The 21,676-nt window shown below is 43.3% G+C and overlaps 1 protein-coding gene across 3 annotated transcripts in view; it reads left to right on the forward strand.

Moving 5' to 3' along the window:
* LCLAT1 (lysocardiolipin acyltransferase 1) overlaps positions 1 to 21,676 on the forward strand; it is a 219,367-nt gene that overhangs the window by 69,861 nt on the left and 127,830 nt on the right. The gene's annotated exons all lie outside the window — the stretch shown is intronic.

A 21,676-nucleotide genomic window follows, 5' to 3' on the forward strand; every position in this document is an offset into this window, starting at 1 on the left:
GGGCAGCGAACATTTTTGGGGGGTGGTATGGAGAGAGAATGGACAATGTTTCTCAGGGCTGCTTCAAGCGGGTTTAGGGGCGGCATGGGAACCTAGAGTGGGAGAGATTAAGCTGAAGGGAGATCTTGTGGTAAGGGGCTATATTGTGGGGTTGTTAGAAGGAGCATTTGTTGCATAGAATGATTGGTGATGGCCTGGATGCGGTTTTGTATGAATTGAAAAACTAAACAGAAGACACAAGGTCTGAATAAAAGGAGGAGAGAAAACAGGTATTAAAGGACTAAGAATTGGGAGGACCTAGGACATCTAATTAGAGAGTGCTTAAGGAGGCTCAGCATAGCCCTGCCAGCAAAGATTATTTATTTACTTTAAGAGGGAATTTAGAGTAGTGGTTTGGGATCGCACCGGGAGGTATCAGCTATGATGGCTTGGAGAAACAGTGTAAACTAGCAGTGTAAACACCAGCAGGGCATTTATGAGTATTTGATAACAGTGAATAGGAGTCTGACTAGACAGAAGATAGTAGGGATGACAAGTTATTTGGGGTGCAGTCTAGTTGGTCTGGTGTCTGGAATGAGACTGGGACTTAATAAAAAGGAGTGTCCACACAGGAGCTCAAATGGGCTGGAATCTGTAGCATTCCGAGGACAGGCCTGAATTTTGAGAAGGGAAAGTGATAAAAGTATTGTCTAGTCCTTTTTAAGTTGGTGACTGAGCTTGGTGAGGTGTGTTTTTAAAAGACCATTTGTCCGTTCTGCCTTTCCTGAAGATTGAGGATGGTAAAGAATATAAAGGTTTCACTGAATACCAAGAGCCTGAGAAACTGCTTGGGTGATTTGACTATTAAAGGCTGATCTGATATCAGACTGTATAGTGGTGGGAAGGCCAAACTGAGGAATTATGTCACAGAAGGGAAGAAATGACTGCAGTGGCCTTCTCAGACCCTGTGGGAAAGGCCTCTACCCATCCAGTGAAAGTGTCTACCCAGACTAAGAGATATTTTAGTTTTCTGACTCGGGGCATGTGAGTGAAGTCAATTTGCCAGTCCTGGGCAGGGGCAAACCCTCGAGCTTGATGTGTAGGAAAGGGAGGGGGCTTGAACAATCCCTGAGGGGTACTAGAATGGCAGATGGAACACTGAGAAGTGATCTCCTGGAGGATAGATTTCCATGATGGAAAGGAAATGAGAGGTTCTAAGAGATGGGCTAGCGGCTTGCAACCTACATGGAAGAGGTTATGAAATGACAGAATAGAATGGGCGTGTGAGGCTGGAAAGAGGTATTTTCCTTGATCTAAAAACTATTTGCCTTGTGTGGGAAGAGATTGATAGGTGGAAGTTTCAGCAGGGGAGTAGGTGGGAGTGGCTGATGGGAAGGAGGAAAACTGCCTTGAGGGATAGAAGTTGGAATGCTAGCTGCTTTTTTAGCTAACTTATCAGCATAAGCATTGTCCTGAGTGATGAAATCTGATGCCTTTTGATGGCTGCTTTTTTAGCTACCTTATCAGCATAAGCGTTGTCTTGAACGATGGTTGGGGGAAGAAAATAGATTTTGGAAGTTATAAGAACTGTAGAGAGTTGAGCATAGTTTGTGATTTTTAGGGCCTCTAACAGTATTAAAGCAGTGGCAGCCACTGCGCCCAGGCATGAGGGCTAGGCTAAAACAGTAAGGTCAAGTTCTTTGAACAGAAAGGCTACAGGACGCGGTCCCCCGGCTCTTGTGTAAGAATTCTGTCCGCACTAACCATGCCTAGGAAGGAAAGGAGTTGTTGTTTTGTAGAAGGGATTGGGGTTTGGGAGATTAGCCGGACACGATCAGCATTATCATGTGTTTTTATGATAATTATGTCAAGATAGGTAACAGATGAGGAAGAAATTTGGGCTTCACTGAAGTAATGGGGTTGTCTTTGAGGCCTTGAAGAAGTAGAGCCTAGGTAATTTGCTGAGCCTGATGGGTGTCAGGGTCAGTCGAAGTGAAAGTGAAAAGAGGCTGGGATGAAGGGTGCAAAGGACTAGTAAAGAAAGTATGTTTGAGATCCAGAACAGAATAATGGGTTGTGGAGGGAGGTATTGAGGATAGGAGAGTATATGGGTTTAGCACCACGGGGTGGACAGGCAAGACAATTTGGTTGATAAGGTGCAGATCTTGAACTAACCTGTAAGCCTTCTCTAGTTTTAGGACAGGTAAAATGGGGGAATTGTAAGGGGAGTTTACCGGCTTTAAAAGGCCATGCTATAGCAGGCGACTGATAACAGGCTTTAATCCTTTTAAAGCGTGCTGTGGGATGGGATGTTGGCATTGAGTGGGGTGAGGGTGATTAGGTTTTAATGAGATGGTAAGGGGTGCATGAGCAGTCACCAAGGAGGGAGTAGAGGTGTCCTATACTTGTGTGTTAAGGTGGGGGGATACGAGGGGAGGATGTGAAGGAGCCTTTGAACTGGGGGAAAAGGCGGCAATGAGGTGTGACTGTAGCCTAGGAATAGTCAGGGAAGCAGATAATTTAGTTAAAATGTCTTGGCCTAATAAGGGAACTGGACAGGTGGGGATAACTAAAAAGGAGTGCATAAAAGAATGTTGTCCAAGTTGGCACTAGAGTTGGGGAATTTTAAGAGGTTTAGAAGCCTGGCTGTCAGTACCTACAACAGTTATGGAGGCAAGGGAACCAGGCCTTTGAAAAGAAGGTAATGTGGAGTGGGTAGCCTCCGTACTGATTAAGAAGGGAACGGAATTACCCTCCACTGTAAGAGTTACCCAGAGCGTCTGTGATGGTCCAGGAGGCTTCTGAGGAGATGGGGCAGCGTTGATCTTCAGCTGCTAAGCCAAGAAGGTCTGGAAAGGAGTCAGAGAACCTTGGGCCAGAGCTCCAGGGGCTTGGAGTGGCTGCCAGGCGAGTTGGACAGTCCAATTTCCAGTGGGGTTCCACACAGATGGGACACGGCTTAGGAGAAATCCCGGGCTGTGGGCATTCCTTAGCTCAGTGGCCAGATTTCCGGCACTTGTAGCAAGCTCCTGGGGAAGGAGTTTCTGGAGGAACCCCTGGGAGCTGCGGTTCAGGCATTTGGAGTTGTGGAGATGTGTGCTGGAGATGTGGCTGGGGTTTGTCTCACAGTGGAGGCAAGGAATTGCAACTCAGAAATAAGTTGCTACTTGGCTGCCTCTACTCTATTATTGTACACCTTGAAGGTGAGGTTCATTAAGTCCTGTTGTGGGGTTTGAGGGCCAGAATTTAATTTTTGGAGCTTTATTTGATGTTGGGAGCAGATTGGGTAATAAAATAAAATGTGTATTAAGAATAAGACGGCCTTCTGACCTTTCAGGGTCTAGGGCTGAAAAGCATCTCAGGGTTGCTGCTAAACAGGCCATGAACTGAGCTAAGTTTTTTATATTTGATGAAAAAGAGCCTAAACGCTAACTGATTTAGGAGGGGTCAGATAAAGAAAAAGGAGCATTAACCTTGACTGTACCTTTAGCTCTATCCGCTTTTTTAAGAGGAAATTGCTGGACATGTTGGGGAGGGCTAGTCAAGGAATGAAACAGAAAGCAAGACCGGGTGTGAGGAGGGGAGGTGATAAAAGGATTGTAGGGTAGGGGAGCGGAGGCTGAGGAAAAATTGGGACCTAGCTCGGCCTGGCAAGGAGGGAAGAGGTCAGATGGGTCTGTAGAAAAGGAAGACTGGAAAGACTCAGCGACGCTTGGGGTTGGGACTGAGGGGACAGGCGGGAGGGAAAGAAGGAAGATTTGGGACGAGTTGCATTGGGAACAGAGACTAGGGAGGGACCGATGTGTAAAAGAATGCCTGGATGTCAGGCACCTCAGACCGTTTGCCCATTTTACTACAAGAATTGTTTAGCTCTTGTAGGATGGAAAAATCGAAAGTGCCGTTTTCTGGCTATTTGGACCTACTGTCGAGTTTGTATTGGGTTCAAGCGGCATTGTAGAAGAAAATAAGGCATTTAGGTTTTAGGTCAGGTGTGTGTTGAAGAGGTTTTAAGTTCTTGAGAACACAGGCTAAGGGAGAAGAAGGAGGAATGGAGGGTGGAAGGTTGCCCATAGTGAAGGAGGCAAGCCCAGAGAAAAGAAAGAGTAGAGACACAGAGAGAAGGAGTTCAGGGGTTCTTGCCCTCCAGAAAAGCAGGAAAGGGGTCAGGGCGTGGAAATAGAGGATTGGGGTTCAAAAATATGTTGGGGCACAAAATAAGAGGATGGAGTGCAAAAGTAAGAGGTTGGGGCACAAAAATAAGAGGTCAGGGTTCAAAAATAAGAGGTCGGGGTTCTTGCCCCTCCCCCAGAAAAGCAGAGAAGGGGTAGAAACAGGGAGAGAAGGGGTCAGGGTGCTTGCCCCTCCCCCAGAAAAGCAGAGAAGGGGTAGAGACAGGGAGAGAAGGGGTTGGGGTGCTTGCTTCTCCCCCAGAAAAGTGGGACTTGCCACTTAGGGTGAAGGACCAAGGCAGGTGTCCCTGTAGCGTGGTCAGACACCTCTGAAACGTGGGTGAGTAATCAGAGAGGCGTCCCTGCAATGATTAAACACCAAGGGAAGGCTGCCGTCCCCAGTCCATGATGGGGGCGCCGGAGTTTTGGGTCCATGGATAAAACGTGTCTCCTTTGTCTCTACCAGAAAAGGAAAGGAATTGAAATGAAGAGAAGGGAGAGATTGAAGGGTGGCGCCAAGATTGAAGGGAGAAAGAGGTTGTGGGATAGTGATAGAGGTTGGAGAAGAGAGTTAAAAAGGGGCCGCTTACCCGATTTAAAATTGGTGAGATGTTCCCTGGGCTGGTGGGTCTGAGGACCCAAGGTTGTAGGTGGATCTTTCTCACGGAGCAAAGAGCAGGAGGACAGGGGATTGATCTCCCAAGGGAGGTCCCCTGATCCGAGTCATGGCACCAAAATGTCATGTGCGTCCGTGTGAAGATACCACCAAACAGGCTTTGTGTGAGCAATAAAACTTTTTAATCACTTGGGTGCAGGTGGACTGAGTCCGAAAAGAGAGTCAGTGAAGGGAGATAAGGGTGGGGCTGTTTTATAGGATTTGGGTAGGTAAAGGAAAATTACAGTCAAAGGGGGGTTGTTCTCTGGCGGGCAGGAGTGGGGGTCACAAGGTGCTCTGTGGGGGAGCTTTTTGAGCCAGGATGAGCCAGGAAAAGGAATTTCACAAGGTAATGTCATCGCTTAAGGCAAGGACCGGCCATTTTCACTTCTTTTGTGGTGGAATGTCATCAGTTAAGGCGGGGCAGGGCATTTTCACTTCTTTTGTGATTCTTCAGTTACTTCAGGCCATCTGGGCAGATGTGCAAGTCACAGGGGATGCAATGGCTTGGCTTGGGCTCAGAAGCCTGACACTGTATAATGTATGTGTAAAAGGTTATCATATTCTAGATAATGCTTTGTAACTCCTCATTTTCCTTGCTCATATTGTTCTACTGGATGTCTTCTCTTTGCCCTCTGGACACGCTCAACATTCTTTTCTTTTGTCTGCCTCAGGAGACCCAGGGAGTGCCCTTTTCCCTTATTTCCAGTTGGGTGAGGTCAAGGGGAAGGAAGCCCTTACAGGAGATAAAAGGGTGGATGGAGATTAAGGAGAGGATATTTATCTCCAGATAGCCTCTTTGTGGCATAGTCTTGAGCTTACTATGCCCCTCTATTGAAATCAGACCTATTAATACACCTAGAAATACATGTACTGACATGCACAGATATACACAGATGCATACATTTTTTTAAAAATTGACTTGTTAAGGCAAAAATGGGAGCATGCCATCTGTTGTATTTTGCACTTGGTTTTATTTACTGCATATCAAGGATACCCTATCATATCAGATGATGTGAGTTTCCTTATTCTCTTGAATGCCTGCTTAGTACTTCAAAATAAATGTTAAAATAAATGTTCCCCCTTCTCTTATTGGTAGACTTTATTATTGCCCACTGTTTATTGTTACAAATTATACTTACATGAACAATGTTGTACCCATTTCTTTGTGAACTATAAATATTTCTGCATGATAGAGTTCTTGAAGTATAATTATTAATTAAACATGCACATTTTGTCTTGACAAGTACTGCCTTATTACTAACCTAAAGGGTGGTACTTAGTTTACAATCTTAGTAGCAAGATAGAAAAATACATTTGTATCTATAACCCTGCCAATGTTAAATATTGTGAGTATTTTCAGTTTTTCTAATGAGATAGAAGGAAAATGGTACTTTATATTTTACTGATCACTAATGAACATATTTCACAAAAGATGTGTTAGGGCTTTTCATTGGAAAATTTGTTGAATCTAAACTGAGTTTAGATTAATTATTAATGTGTAGTTATATATAAATATATAGTTTGCTATATTTAGCTATATGTATTTAAATAGATAAATATCAATAAATATATGTAAGTCAGCACATGTTAATTTTTCATTTTCCTATATTTTTGGAAAAAATGGGGAATTTCTAGGGTTCCCTAGTTACTAGAGTAAAATGTAAGAAGTGCAACTGTAGTATAATGTAGATGGGTGGTTTTGTGTGTACTCTGTTGACCCCTAGTCTCATGAATAAATGAGCTTGCATTTGCTTAAACAATATGCTTAATTTGTTATATGCTTTTATTATTCATTATTTACTTTTTGGCCTTCAAACTCTCTGCATTTGAACTCTTTTCTCTGTGAAAGGAAAATATCTTGGGCCCCCCAAATCACTAAACTAAAGGAAGAAGTCAGGCTCGGAACTGCCTAGAGCAAACCTGCTTCCCATTCTATTCATAGTCTCTCCTCTGCAAACTGAGATAAATGCATATCTGATTGCCTCCTTTGGAGGGGCTAATCAGAAACTCAAAAGAATGCAACCATTTGTCTCTTATCTACCTATGACCTGGAAGCCCGCTCCCTGCTTCCAGTTGTCCCACCTTTCCAGATGAAACCAAATGTTCATCTTACCTATGTTGATTGATGTCTCATGTCTCTCTAAAATGTGTAAAATCAAACTGTGGTCTGACCACCTTGGGCACATGCCATCAGGACCTCCTGAGGCTGTGTCACGGGTGCCTGTTCTCAACCTTGGTAAAATAAACTTTCTAAATTAACTGCGATCTGTCTCAAATTTTCGGGGCTCACACTGCATTTTCTGGGAATCTCCTTGGTTATAGGTTTCTTACCTCACTCAATATAAAGTGTCAGGGACTCGTTAATGGAACTAAATCTTTCATTCCTTTACCTGTAAATACTACTGATAAATCAACAGCTTGCTTTTGAGGCTTTTGTTTGGATGAGGTGAGAATGTAAAGTGCCAGTGTTAGGACATACTTGACATTGTCAAGGGATATAACAAGGTCCTTTTGAACCTTCACATTTACAAATCTATTATAGCATATCACTTCCCCAAAGAAGTGTGTATGAAGTAAGTAGAAGAGAATAAAAGCTTTTTGAGATTAGGATACTAGACAGTTGGCCAGAGTCATTAATTACTACCTAAATGGTTTGTTTTTTGACATCAGCCTTGCAGTGTTCACAATTGAGCTTTGAGTTTCAGCAGATTACTTCCATGTTATGACCTTTGGATTATTCATGAATAGTTGAATCTCTAGGTGTTAGATATGTAAATGCCAAGAGCCCTCTGTAAAGTTCCTGATAAGTATTCAGTGGGCAAAAGATAGCCTATATTTAGAATTCCTGTGTTAGTAGAGGCCCCAGAGAGGTTTTTCCCTAACCTCCTAACTTTTTATAAGTGAAGTGTCCAGGTTAAGTAATGTGGTTGTGATCCTCTGGCTGTTGAGTGTTGGAGCTGCATCACAGACCTCTGTGATACCAGCGTCTGTCAGTCCTGGGATTTTTGCCAACAAGTCCCATGCACTCTCTGTTTAGATCCAGAGAAGGCTCTTAATAAAATCAATCTGTATACTGATTGAATTCATGTTCATATACATTTCACTTCTGAAACGTTTATATACATTTCACTTTTAACATGTATCCTAAAACATGACTCATATGCCTTAGATATTTTTCCTCCACCCCTAGTGACCTGTCAAATGTGGTTTTCTTGGCTATCCTGGCCTGGGTGTGTGTACTTTCTCCCTCAGGCCTATGTTCTTGCAACCCCCGCTCCCCCCGCCCCCATTGTGTACCCTGTACCTCAGTAATACAAGTTTTAAAAGTTTTCTGATTAAGCCGTGCTGTTTCAAATTTCTGTGACTCTGCAGGTTATTGCCTGGGGTATTCTCTCCCCTCCCACAACCACTTATCCTCCAAGAGTCTAAAGCCTTCTTTAATCCCTGTTAGCAGAGTTCATCTTGTCTACTTTGATCTACCCTTAACACCTGTTGCATATCTCCTATCCCTCTATTACAGCATGTATCACAGTGAATTGCAATAATTTATTTTCGTACTTAGCTTCCCTATTAGACTCTGAGAGTAACGCTAGTTGCTAACACTTGACTTGTTACATGAATAAAATAACTAGGGAGATTCTATGAAAATGTTTCCTTCCTGAGCAAGGGACTATAGGTATCCATAATGGAGTCCGTTAATCTTTGTCAGGGAATGTCCTCCCACATTGTCGTGCTCTAGGAATAACACATGCAACTGAGTAAGAAGTCTAGGTGGGCTGTATTTTGGTTCATGTGTTCTATTTTATCTTTTGTTTGGTGATGCAATGGTTTGAACCATAAGTGGTTAGACACCATGGGTAAACATCATAATCATATTATGAGCTAGGAAATTAGTGAGGTTATTAAGATTGTTGTTAATTCGCTGAAAGGAAAGTGGTCATTTGGGAAAACTTGTTAGGTTACACTTGAAGTAGGCATAGTTTTTCAGGATTATCTACAGTTCACTTCTCTATCTCTGTTATACCTATCTCTGTTATTTGTCAATAAAATGTTATATGCCCTTTTAAAACTGCAGTTAGTTTTCAAATGTCTTTTTAAAAAAGGTATCAGTATTATGCAAAGAATGCACAAAATGTGATACTAAATTGCAGTGTTTTTAATTACTTCTCAATTATGTCACCTTTTTTATTTTAAAGGGTTTTAGAAAGATTAAATATTTAATTTGTCAGTTATTTAACCCAACTTTCTTCCATCAGAAGCTGGCAACTCCCATTCCTTGCACCTCCCCAAGTTTTGGTGTGATACACATTACATTAGGTATTGAGGGATGGTAATGATAGTCCTGTCTAGCTGGATTTCCTAGGCCGACTAAGAATTCCTAAGCCTAGCTGGGGAAGGTGACCTCACCCACCTTTAAACACAGGACTTGTAACTCAGCTCACACCTGACCAATCAGGTAGTAAAGAGAGCTTACTAAAATACCTATTAGGCTAAAAGCAGGAGGTAAAGAAATAGTCAATCGTCTATCGCCTGGGAGCACAGGTGGAGGGACAGTGATCAGGATATAAACCCAGGCATTTGAACCGGCAGTGGCGACCCCCTTTGGGTCCCCTCCCGTTGTATGGGAGCTCTGGTTTCACTCTGTTAAATCTTGCAACTGCACACCCTTCTGGTCCATGTTTGTTAGGGCTGCAGCTGAGCTTTCACTCACCGTCCACCACTGATGAACGCCACCGTCACAGACCCGCTGCTGACTTTCACCCCTCCAGATCCGGCACGGTGTCCACTGCACTTCTGATCCAGCAAGACGCCCATTGCCACTCCCGATGAGGCTAGAGGCTCGCCATTGTTTCTGCGTGCTAAGTGCATGTGTTCGTCCTAATCAAGCTGAACACTAGTCGCTGGGTTCCACAGTTCTCTTCCATGACCCATGGCTTCTAATAGAGCTATAACACTCACCGCATGGCCCAAAGTTCCATTCCTTGGAATCCATGAGGCCGAGAACCCCAGATCAGAGAGCAAAAGGCTTGCTGCCATCTTGGGAGTGGTCTGCCACCATCTTGGGAGCTCTAAGAACAAAGACCTACCAGTAACATCTGGTGGCCTATACAGGGATTCTCCAAAGCCTTGAGTAATATCGGACCACTTACACTTGCTATTCTGTCCTATCCTTCGTTAGAGTCGGAGGAAAATACTGGGCATCTGTCAGCCATTTAAAAATGATTAGCGTGGCTGCCGGACTTAAGACTCAGGTGTCAGGCTTTCTGGGAAAAGGCTAACAGCCCCCAACCCTTCTGAATTGGGAGCGTTGGTCTGCCTGGAACCAGCTTCTGCTTTTACAAGTTTCCTGGGGAAGCCGAGGGCCAGCTAGAGGCAGAAAGCTGCCATCCCGAACTCCTGGCATTGGCCGGTCGAGATTATGGTGCAGCTAGAAGTCTTTACTCCACAGTCGCTGATGCATGCGCCCCTACCTCTCCTTCTGACCCATACCTCCTGGGTCCCAACCACCACTTTCTTGAAAGTGTAGCCCCAAAATTCTCCTTACCTCTGAATCTACTTCCTCCGATCCCTGCCTCCTCCTAGGTACTAATGGTTCAGGCTTTCATTTCCTCTCCCAAGTATTAGAGCAAGTTGTATTTCCAAAGGGATCTGAGGAAGCTCTCCACTGTGTCCTTAGGCATCTAGGCTATGAACCCAGAGAGTCTTGTCCCTGGTGTCCCTCCCAATTCAGGTATACAGCTGTTGACATGGGCAGTTATGTGGGACCCGTTCCCCACCACCCTTGCCAGGGCCCCAGATTTGTAAATGGCTGGGAGGATTGCTCTCCCATTGTTTTAAGATGCTCTCCTCCCAATTTCTACCCAGCTTACCGGCCCTTCCCCCCTCCCCACCCCGCAATACAATCTCCAAGCCTCAACTTCTTGGCCAGGGCCTTAGAATGTGTTGGAACCGAACTCTCGATTCCCTCCTGGGCAGGGGTCGCCGCGAAGGATCACCGACACGAGGTTCACAGCAGAGAGTTATTTATTACTAGCGCGCTAGGGTCCCAAGCTCTAAGTTGGCCCTGGGACCTTGACTGCTTGTTACAGGCTGTTTATATAGGTAAACACAAGTTCAAACACAGCTTATGGCGCGAAATTCAAACAAAGCTTAAGGTGCAAAATAATTGGGTCTAGCTATGGCCTGAGCAAGGTGTCTTGTTCTAATTGGTTAGAGCAGGACCTTATGAGGTTCTTTCCTGGAGTTGTTGATTCTGGGAACTTCGAGGCAGGGTGGGACCCCCGGAATTGGCAGGGTGGGACCCCATGAGGTTGTTTCCCAGAATTGGCAGGGTGGGACCCTATCAGGGTGGGACCCTATCGAGGCAGGGTGGGACCCTATCTAGGGCCACCTGGTGCTAATTTTTTAAGTTTTATGAGGCCTAGTTTCAAATGATAACCCAGTACTTTAACAACTGAAACTGGGTCTACCACAACATAACAGATCAGGATGAAAGCGAATTGAGTAAATTAAAGGGAAGAGCATATTCCTATAGTGGCAAATGGGGGCAATGTCATTCTGCTATGTTCCCAAAATCCATCTATCAAAAGAGAAGGGAGAAAGAGAGGGGGAAAAGAGAGAGGCAGAGACACAAAGGGAGTCAGAGAGAGACAGAGAGAGAGAGAGAGAGAGAGACAGAAAGTCAAAAAGAGAGAAAGAGAAATAGTAAAGAAAAAACAGTGTACCCTATTCCTTTAAAAGCCAGGGTAAATTTAAAACCTGTAATTGATAATTGAAGGTCTTCTCCTTGACCCTATAACACTCTAATACCCACCTTGTTGTCAGTGTAAACAAGGGCATAGCTAAAAGCAATGGGGCCACTGACAACCCGTAGCCTTCCTATCAAAAATCCTTAATCCAATAACCCACAGATGGCTCAAATGCATTCAATCTGTAGCGGCAACTGCTTTGCTAGCAGAAGAAAGTAGAAGAATAACTTTTAGAGGAAAGCTCATCATGAGCATACCTCACCAGTTCAGAAATATCCTAAGTAAAAAAGGTAGCTTACTAACTCAAAAATCTTAAAGTATGGGGCTATTCTGTTAGAAGAAGATGATTTAACATTAACCACTGAAAATTCCCTTAACCCAGCAGATTTCCTAATAGGGTATTTAAATCTTAATTACCATACAAAGTTCCAACCAGACCTAGGAGGAACTCCCTTCAGGACAGGACGATGGATGGTTCCTCCTGGGTGATTGAGGGAAAAAAAACAGAATGTGTATTCAGTAATTGATAGGGAAACTCTTGTAGAAGCAGAGTTAGAAAAATTGTCTAATAATTGGTCTGCTCAAATGTGCGAGCTGTTTGCACTCAGCCAAGCCTTAAAGTACTTACAGAACCAGGAAGGGACGATCTATACCAATTCTAAGTTAATTTAGACTAAACAAAATCTTATTAATAGCAAAGGATAATTGAAATTCCAGACTTACAAGGTTTTCAATAAAAGTAAAGCTGCTAAAAGTTAACAGTGTAACATATATTATCCTAACTTCTAATCTTGTGGCCTTAGACGGTCTAGTCCCCAGGCATGAAGGAAGTTTGCTTTGGATAAAAATGGTTATCATAAAAAAAAAAAAATCTATCTCAATCCTGACTCAAAAGGTTATCTACACCCTCTAGGAACCATTGTTTATGGGAATGCACCTTGATGGGGCAACCGGTTTGTTATGAAACACTCAGGAACCCATCCTAGCTCTAGAACTCAACCCTGAGCACAAAGGCAATGTTGGGCACGCTGGTAAAGGACCACTGGAATCCAGCAGCCCAGACCCCTTTCTTTGTCGGTCAAGAAAGGCAGGAAAACAGGTGCAGGACTGCTACATCAGTGAGCATAACTAATCTGATAAGCAGAAGTCCATGGGTGGTTACGCACCCTGGAAAGGAATAAGCATTAGGACCATAGAGGACACCGTAGGACTAATGCTCATCGGAAAATGACTAGGGCTGCTAGCATCCCTATGTTCTTTTTCCAGATGGGAAACGTTTCCCCCAACGCAAAAACGCCCCTAAGATGTATTCTGGAGAATTGGGACCAATTTGACCCTCAGACGCTAAGAGAGAAATGACTTATATTCTTCTGCAGTACCGCCTGGCCACAATATCCTCTTCAAGTGGGAGAAACCTGGCCTCCTGAGGGAAGTATAAATTATAACACCATCTTACAGCTAGACCTCTTTTGTAGAAAAGAGGGCAAATGGAGTGACGTGCCATATGTGCAAACTTTCTTTTCATTAAGAGACAACTCACAATTATGTAAAAAGTGTAATTTATGCCGTACAGGAAGCCCTCAGAGTCTACTTCCCTATGCCGGTGTCCCCCTGGCTCCTTTCCCAACTAATAAGGACCTCCCTTCAACCCAAACTGTCTCCAGAGGAGATAGGCAAAGGGGTAAACAATGAACCAAGGAGTGCAAGTATTCCCCGATTATGCCCCCTCCAAGCAGTGGGAGGAGGAGAATTCGGCCCAGCCAGCGTGCATGTACCTTTTTCCCTCTCAGACTTGAAGCAAATTAAAATAGACCTAGGTAAATTCTCAGATAACCCTGATGGCTATATTGAGATTTTACAAGGGTTAGGACAATCCTTTGATCCGACATGGAAAGATACAATGTTACTGCTAGATCAGACACTAACCCCAAATGAGACAAGTGCCGCCATAACTGCAGCCCAAGAGTTTGGCGATCTCTGGTATCTCAGTCAGGTCAATGATAGGATGACAACAGAGGAAAGAGAACAATTCCCCACAGGCCAGCAGGCAGTTCCCAGTGTAGACCCTCCTGGGGACACAGAACATGGAGCTTGGTGCCGCAGACATTTGCTAACTTGCGTGCTAGAAGGACTATGGAACACTAGGAAGAAGCCTATAAATTATTCAGTGATGTCTACTATAACACAGGGAAAGGAAGAAAATCCTACTGCCTTTCTGGAGAGACTAAGGGAGGCATTGAGAAAGCATACCTCTCTGTCACCTGACTCTATTGAAGGCCAACTAATCTTAAAAGATAAGTTTATCATTCAGTCAGCTGCAGACATTAGAAAAAACTTAGTAAGTCCACCTTAGACCCAGAGCAAAACTTGGAAACCCTATTGAACCTGGCAAGCTCGGTTTTTTATAATAGTGATGAGGAAGAGCGGGCGGAACGGGACAAATGGGATAAAAAAAGGCCCTCAGGCAAGTGAACTTTGGAGGCTCTGGAAGAGGAAAAGGCTGGGCAAATCGAATGCCTAACAGGGCTTGCTTCCAGTGTGGTCTACAAGGACACTTTAAAAAAGATTGTCTGAATAGAAATAAGCTGCCCCCTCGTCCATGCCCCTTATGTCAAGGGAATCACTGGAAGGCCCACTGCCCCAGCAGACGAAAGTCCTCTGAGTCAGAAGCCGTTAACCAGATGATCCAGCAGCAGGACTGAGGGTGCCTGGGGCAAGCGCTAGCCTATGCCATCACCCTCACAGAGCCCCAGGTATGCTTGACCATTGAGGGCCAGGAGGTTAATTGTCTCCTGGACACTGATGCAGCCTTCTCATTCTTACTCTCCTGTCCCGGACAGCTGTCCTCCAGACCTGTCACTATTTGAGGGGTCCTAGGACAGGCAGTCATTAGATACTTCTCCCAGCCACTAAGTTGGGCCTGGGTAACTTTACTCTTTTCACATGCCTTTCTAATTATGCCTGAAAGCCCCACTCCTTGGTTAGGGAGATACATCCTAGCAAAAGTAGGAGCCATTATACACCTGAACATAGGAGAAGGAACACCTGTTTGTTGTCCCCTGCTTGAGGAAGGAATTAATCCTGAAGTCTGGGCAACAGAAGGACAATATGGACGAGTGAAGAATGCCCGTCCCATTCAAGTTAAACTAAAGGATTCTGCCTCCTTTGCCTACCAAAGGCAGTACCCTCTTAGACCTGAGGCCCAACAAGGACTCCAGAAGATTGTGAAGGACCTAAAAGCCCAAGGTCATGCAGTAGCCCCTGCAATATTCCAATTTTAGGAGTACAGAAACCCAACGGACAGTGGAGGTTAGTGCAAGATCTCAGGATTATCAACGAGGCTGTTGTCCCTCTGTACCAGCTGTACCTAACCCTTATACTCTGCTTTCCCAAATACCAGAGGAAGCAGAGTGGTTTACAGTCCTGTACCTTAAGGATGCCTTTTTCTGCATCCCTGTACATTCTGACTCTCAATTCTTGTTTGCCTTTGAAGATCCTTGAAACTCAACGTCTCAACTCACCTGGACTGTTTTACCCCAAGGGTTCAGGGACAGCTCCCATCTATTTGGACAGGCATTAGCCCAAGATTTGAGCCACTTCTCATACTTGGACACTCTTGTCCTTTGGTATGTGGATGATTTACTTTTAGCCACCCGTTCAGAAACCTTGTGCCATCAAGCCACCCAAACGCTCTTAAAGTTCCTCGCCACCTGTGGCTACAAGGTATCCAAACCAAAGGCTCAGCTCTGCTCACAGCAAGTTTTAAATACTTAGGGCTAAAATTATTCGAAGGCACCTGGGCCCTCAGTGAGGAACACATCCAGCCTATACTGGCTTATGCTGATCCCCAAACCCTACTAACTGTTGGATGTGCCTCCCCCTGCACTTCAGGCCATACATTTCAATCCCTGTATCTTTAACCTCCTTGTTAAGTTTGTCTCTTCTGGAATCGATGCTGTAAAACTACAAATGGTTCTTTAAATGGAGCCCCAGATGCAGTCCATGACTAAGATCTACCGCGGATCCCTGGCCTGCTAGCCCATGCTCTGATGTTGATGACATCAAAGGCACCCTTCCTGAGGAAATCTCAACTGCATGCCCCCTTCTATGCCCCAGTTCAGCAGGAAGCAGTTAGAGTGGTTGTCAGCCAACTTCTCCAACAGCACTTGGGTTTTCCTGTTGAGATGGGGGAACTGAGAGACAGGACTAGCTGGATTTCCTAGGCTGACTGAGAATCCCTAAGCCTAGCTAGGGAAAGTGACTGCATCCACCTTTAAACACGGGGCTTGTAACTCAGCTCACACCTGACCAATCAGGTAGTAAAGAGAGCTCACTAAAATACCTATTAGGCTAAAAGCAGGAGGTAAAAAAAAATAGTCATCTATCGCCTGAGAGCACAGGGGGAGGGACAGTGATCAGGATGTAAACCTAGGCATTCGAACTGGCAGTGGCAACCCCCTTTGGGTCCCCTCCCATTGTGTGGGAGCTTTGTTTTCACTCTATTAAATCTTGCAACTGCACACTCTTCTGGTCCATGTTTGTTAGGGCTCGAGCTGAACTTCCGCTCGCCGTCCACCACTGCTGAATGCTGCTGTTGCAGACCCGCCATTGACTTTCACCCCTATGGATCTGGCACGGTGTCCTCTGTGCTTCTGATCCAGCAAGGTGCCCATTGCCACTCCCAATCAGGCTAGAGGCTCGCCATTGTTTCTGTGTGGTTAAGTGCGTGTGTTTGTCCTAATTGAGCTGAACACTAGTTGCTGGGTTCCATGGTTCTCCTCCATGACCCACGGCTTCTAATGGAGCTATAACACTCACCGCATGGCCCCAGGTTCCATTCCTTGGAATCCGTGAAGCCAAGAACCCCCCAGGTCAGAGAGCAGAAGGCTTGCTGCCATCTTGGGAGCGGCCCACCACCATCTTGGGAGCTCTAAGAACAAAGACCTGCCAGTAACAGTAAGATAAGAAAGACATAAGGCTTTCTCACTAAGTTTCTATGAATTCTAAAATTCAGAATAATTTTTGTATGAGGTATTAAACATTTAGTTTATCATTGTAAATCTTTATTTTATAGCCTATTTAAAAACAGGTATATATTTAACTACAGATGTAATATATTCTTGAAAAGGAAACATAGTGTAACATTTTAGCCTGAGTGTGGACTCTGACACCAATTTACCTGGCTTCAAGTTCCAGTTTTGTTATTTATTAGCTGTGTAGCTTTAGTAAGTTACTTAACCCCTTGCTGCCTCAATAGCTTTATATGTAAAATTAAGGTAATGAAAATACCTACATTATGAGATTGCTGTGACTGGTGAACAGGTCGACATGTAAAATACATGAAACAGTGCCTGGAATATTTTAAAAGCTAGTTACATTTTAGGTGTTACTGTAATTGAAATAATCCAGAAAATTGGAATTCCCCATAAGAGAACAGTAAATATTGTCAGATTTTATATCACATAGCATAATTTTTAAAAAATTTATTTAAAAATCTACAAACAGTAAAGTTCCCTTTTTAAAAAATATACTTTCTATGGATTTTCACAAATGTGTATAGTCTTGTGACTGTCACAGGTGTGTGAACTGGAACAAATCCATTTTAAATAGGAGCTGGGTAAAATGAGGCTGAAACTTACTGGGCTGAATTTTCAGATGGTTAAGGCATTCTAAGTCACAGGATGAGATAGGAGGTCACCACAAAATACAGGTCATAAAGACCTTGCTGATAAAACAGGTTGCAGTTAAGGAGCTGGCCAAAACCCACCAAAACCAAGATGGCAACAAGAGTGACCTTTGATGGTCCTCACTGCTACACTCCCACCAGCACCATGACAGTTTACAAATGCCAGGGCAACGTCAAGAAGTTACCCTATAAGGTCTAAAAGGGGGAGGCATGAATAATCCCTACCTTGTTTAGCATATCATCAAGAAATAACCATAAAAATGGGCAACCAGCAGCCCTCAGGGCTGCATTGTCTGTGGAGTAGCCATTCTTTCATTCCTTTACTTTCGTACTAAACTTGGTTTCAGTTTGCATCGTGGACTTGCCCTGAATTCTTTCTTGTGTGAGATGCAAGAACCCTTTCTTGGGGTCTGGATCAGGACAGCTTTCCTGTAACATAACCTAAACAGGAAATAGAACAGTTTCCAATTTCCTCAACCCCCTAAACTTCTTCTTTTTTTATTTTTTATTTATTTTTTTTGAGAGGGAGTCTCACTCTGTTGCCAGGCTGGAGTGCAGTGGCGCCATCTCAGCTCACTGCAACCTCCGACTCCGGGTTCAAGCGATTCTCCTACCTCACCCTCCCAAATAGCTAGGATTACAGGCACGCGCCACCATGCCCAGCTAATTTTTGTATTTTTCGTAGAGACGGGGTTTCATCATGTTGACCGAGATGGTCTCAATCTCCTGACCTCGTGATCTGCTCCCCTCGGCTTCCCAAAGTGCTGGGATTACAGGCACGAGCCACCTTGTGCCCGACCAACCCCTAAACTTATATTGTGTTGTTTCTTTGTAATCAAACCATCTCCCTACTTCTAATCTTTGCCAACCACTGATCTGTTTCCCTATCCTTTGGTTTTGCCTTATCTGGAATGTCATATAAATGAAATAATCCAGTAAAAGATTTTAAAACCATATCTTTTGTTCAGCATAATGCATTTGAGATTAACTCAACATGTTGCATGGATCAATAGTTTGTCTTTATTCTGAGTAGTATGTCATTGTGTGGATGTACTATGGTTTTGTTTATCCATTCTCCCTGACTGACAATTGGGTGGTTTCCAGTTTTTGGTAATTATGAATAATGCTGCTGTAAATAATTATGTATAGGTTTTTGTGTGAACATACATTTTCATTTGTCTTAGATATTGAGTGGAATTTCTGGATTTTATTTTAAGTGTCTATTTAGCATTTTAAGAAACTGCCAAACTTTTCCAAAGTGGCCATCCCATTTTGCATTCCCACCAGCAGTGTTTGCAAGTTCTGGTTGCTGCATATCCTTGTCAGCTCCTGGTATTGTCAGTAGTTTTATTGTTTAAAAAAATTTTTTTTTTTAGCTATTCCAAATAAGTATATAGCTAGCATAATTTGGAACCAAGTTTGTCCATCAAACTCTTGAGACTTGGAAGAAGATACAGAATAGGGCTAGATTAAATGCAGAGCCACATAGGATCTCATAAGGAAGAGATGGAGGGACCATTAGATTTGTGAGAGCTTTGCAATTTCTGTCATATTCACTGTTATAATCTCCAGATGACTAACATAGTGTCTGGCACACAGTAATTGGGATATCTTTGTATGTTTATTGAATCATTGAAAATCAACAAATGATTGAAAGAGAAGGAATAGAAGTAGGATGGAAATAATTTTAGATTAGATTTGGTCTGAGTAATCCCAGTATATTCATGTGACACACACCTTTCTACCCGTTTAAGTCTATGTTTAGAGACATATTTCAGGGCTAATTTCTGGCTCCTTCACAGGAGAAAGAGAGCATGATATAGCAGAAGCAGCAGTAAGCAGAAAAGATTTGATGCTACTAATTTGTTGTGTGGATTTAGGAAAGTCTTCTTAACTCTCCTGAGCCTCAGCTTCATCACTGCATAATGAAAATATTTTATTATATGATAGCTAAGTTACTTTATATATTTTTTTCTGTTAATCACATCAAATCAGAAATTGGTGAGGAAGAAGCATGCCAGAGCCTTGATGGGGGAAGCATTATATATGGATACAATGTGAAGTGTAGCTCTGCAGGGAGTTGAGGGGTGAGGGTCTAAACACAGAGCTAGCTAATCACTAATTGGCAGAAAAAAACAACAACAGTAGATAAAGGTAGTTACAGGGATTTCAAATAGAGCAGCAGCATTGCAGGACTTGGGGGCGGGGCGGGTATATAAAAGGAAGTAGGCATTGAGAATACCAAATTTAGATGTTTGTAGGGTTTTTTTTTTCTTTTTTCTGGGGAGAAGCTAGCTATAGTGTCATCAATGCAAAGAGGAAGACCTGAGCCTCAGAGAAAGGAAAGTTGAGGATAGGTGGTAACAGACCACTCCAGGCCCCATGTGTGAGCTCTGGGAATTGTTCAGCCTGCTGCTTTCCAGTAGTCTTTTTCCATTATTACTCCATTACCCCACCTCTTAAAAGTTTAGATCTAGAGTTTAGCAAAAAGCCAGCTCTTAGTTGATGTTTATTCAGTTTGTACTTTGAAGGATTTTGTACACGGTACTGTCAAGTATCAGTAGAAATTTAAAAATAGTAGTCAGTCAGGCGCAGTGGCTTACGCCTGTAATCCCAGCATTTTGGGAGGCTGAGGCAACCAGATCATGAGGTCAATAGATCCAGACCACCCTGGCCAACAGGGTGAAACCCTGTCCCTACTAAAAATACAAAAATTAGATGAGCATGGTGGCACGCGCCTGTAATCCCGGCTGCTCCAGAGGCTGAGGCAGGAGAACCTCCTGAACCCGGGAGGCAGAGCTTGCAGTGAGCCGAGATCGCGCCACTGCACTGCAGCTTGGCGACAGAGTGAAACGCCGCCTTAAAACAAACAAACAAACAAATAAAAACTTAGTATACTGTCAGTCTTGATTGTGTGTTTTAAGGTATTTGACCTGTTTTGTTGTTTGTCTGATATTTTTAAAAAGCACCATGACATTTGAAAATGTATTCTGTTTCCTGTTGTGATTCTTTTAAAATATTCAGAGGTCTTGATCTCTGAGATACCTTTTTGCTACATAGATTTTAAGGCCATTTTTTTCATCATTTCAATGTTTCTAACAATTTTATTCTGAGGCAAAACACAGTTTTTCTCTAACATAGTTTAAGTTGTAAAATCAAATGTTTATTCATATTAGACTATGTTTCCAACAAGCATTCCAACATCAGTATGATGTTCTGGTTATGAGGACCCCCTACAGTAATCTTTGGAAATAGCCAGTGAAGAGTCTAAGTTCTACTTAACCCTTCAACTCATAAAAAGCCAATTAAAGACCAAGTACCCAAGATGTTATTTTCAGATTCTAATATAAAGAATTAATATTTCTGGATTTTAAAAAATTTCAATGTACTCTGCTAACTTGCCATTGTTTTTAGGTATATAGTAGTCCCCTCCTTACCCACAGTTTTGCTTTCCGCGGTTTGAGTTACCCAAAGTCAACTGTGGTTTGAATGTTTTATGGAAAATTCCAGAAATAAACAACTGATGGGTTTTAAATTTGTGTACCATTCTGAGTAGTGGGATGAAATCTGATGCCATGCTTCTCTGTCGCATTCAGGATGTGAATTATCCCTTTGTCCCATGCGTTGATGCAATATATGCTATCCTGCCTGCCTGTTAGTCCCTTAATAGCTGTTTCTGTGATCAGATTGACTGTCGGGGTATAGCAGTGCTTGTGTTCAGGGAGCCTTTATTTTACTTAATAATACTTTATTAATAATAGTTATTATTAATCTCTCACCACGCCTAATTGGTAAGTTAAACTTCATCATGGTATGTATGTAATGTATATGAAGGGTTTAGTACAATGTGTGATTCAGGCATCCACTAGGGGTCTTGGAATGGATCCAAAGTGGGGACTGTTGTACTCAACTTGGGAAACTTGTCTGTAGTTTTCAGTCAATTGCTTCTAGTTCTGGATAGGAAAACACTCTGGAATATTTTATGAGTTTGTTAGATAACACCTTAGAAAGGAAAATACATGGTTTTATGATTTAAAAAAAAGGCTTCTTAAACTAGATAACTCTTTTTGGAGGTCAGATATTTGCTCTGTTGAGAGTATCACTTTCTTTTTTTTGAAACAGTCTCACTGTGTTGTCCCAGCTGGAGTGCAGTGGTGCAATCTCGGCTCACTGTAACATCTACCTCAGCCTCCCATGTAGCTGGGATTACAGGCACAGTACCACACCTGGCTAATTTTTGTATTTTTAGTGGAGATGTATTTTAGTGTTTCACCATGTTGGCCAGGCTGGTCTCGGACTCCTGGCCTCAAGTGATCCACACCCCCCCACCCCCAGCCTCCTAAAGTGCTGGGATTACAGGCGTGAGTCACCACACCCGACCAGAGAATATAAATTTCTAATGTACTGGCAACTTGTTAGACCAGTAGAGCATGTA

The sequence above is a fragment of the Theropithecus gelada genome, chromosome 13 (genome assembly GCF_003255815.1).
Source record: "Theropithecus gelada isolate Dixy chromosome 13, Tgel_1.0, whole genome shotgun sequence".
In the NCBI taxonomy this organism is placed as follows: Eukaryota; Metazoa; Chordata; class Mammalia; order Primates; family Cercopithecidae; genus Theropithecus; species Theropithecus gelada.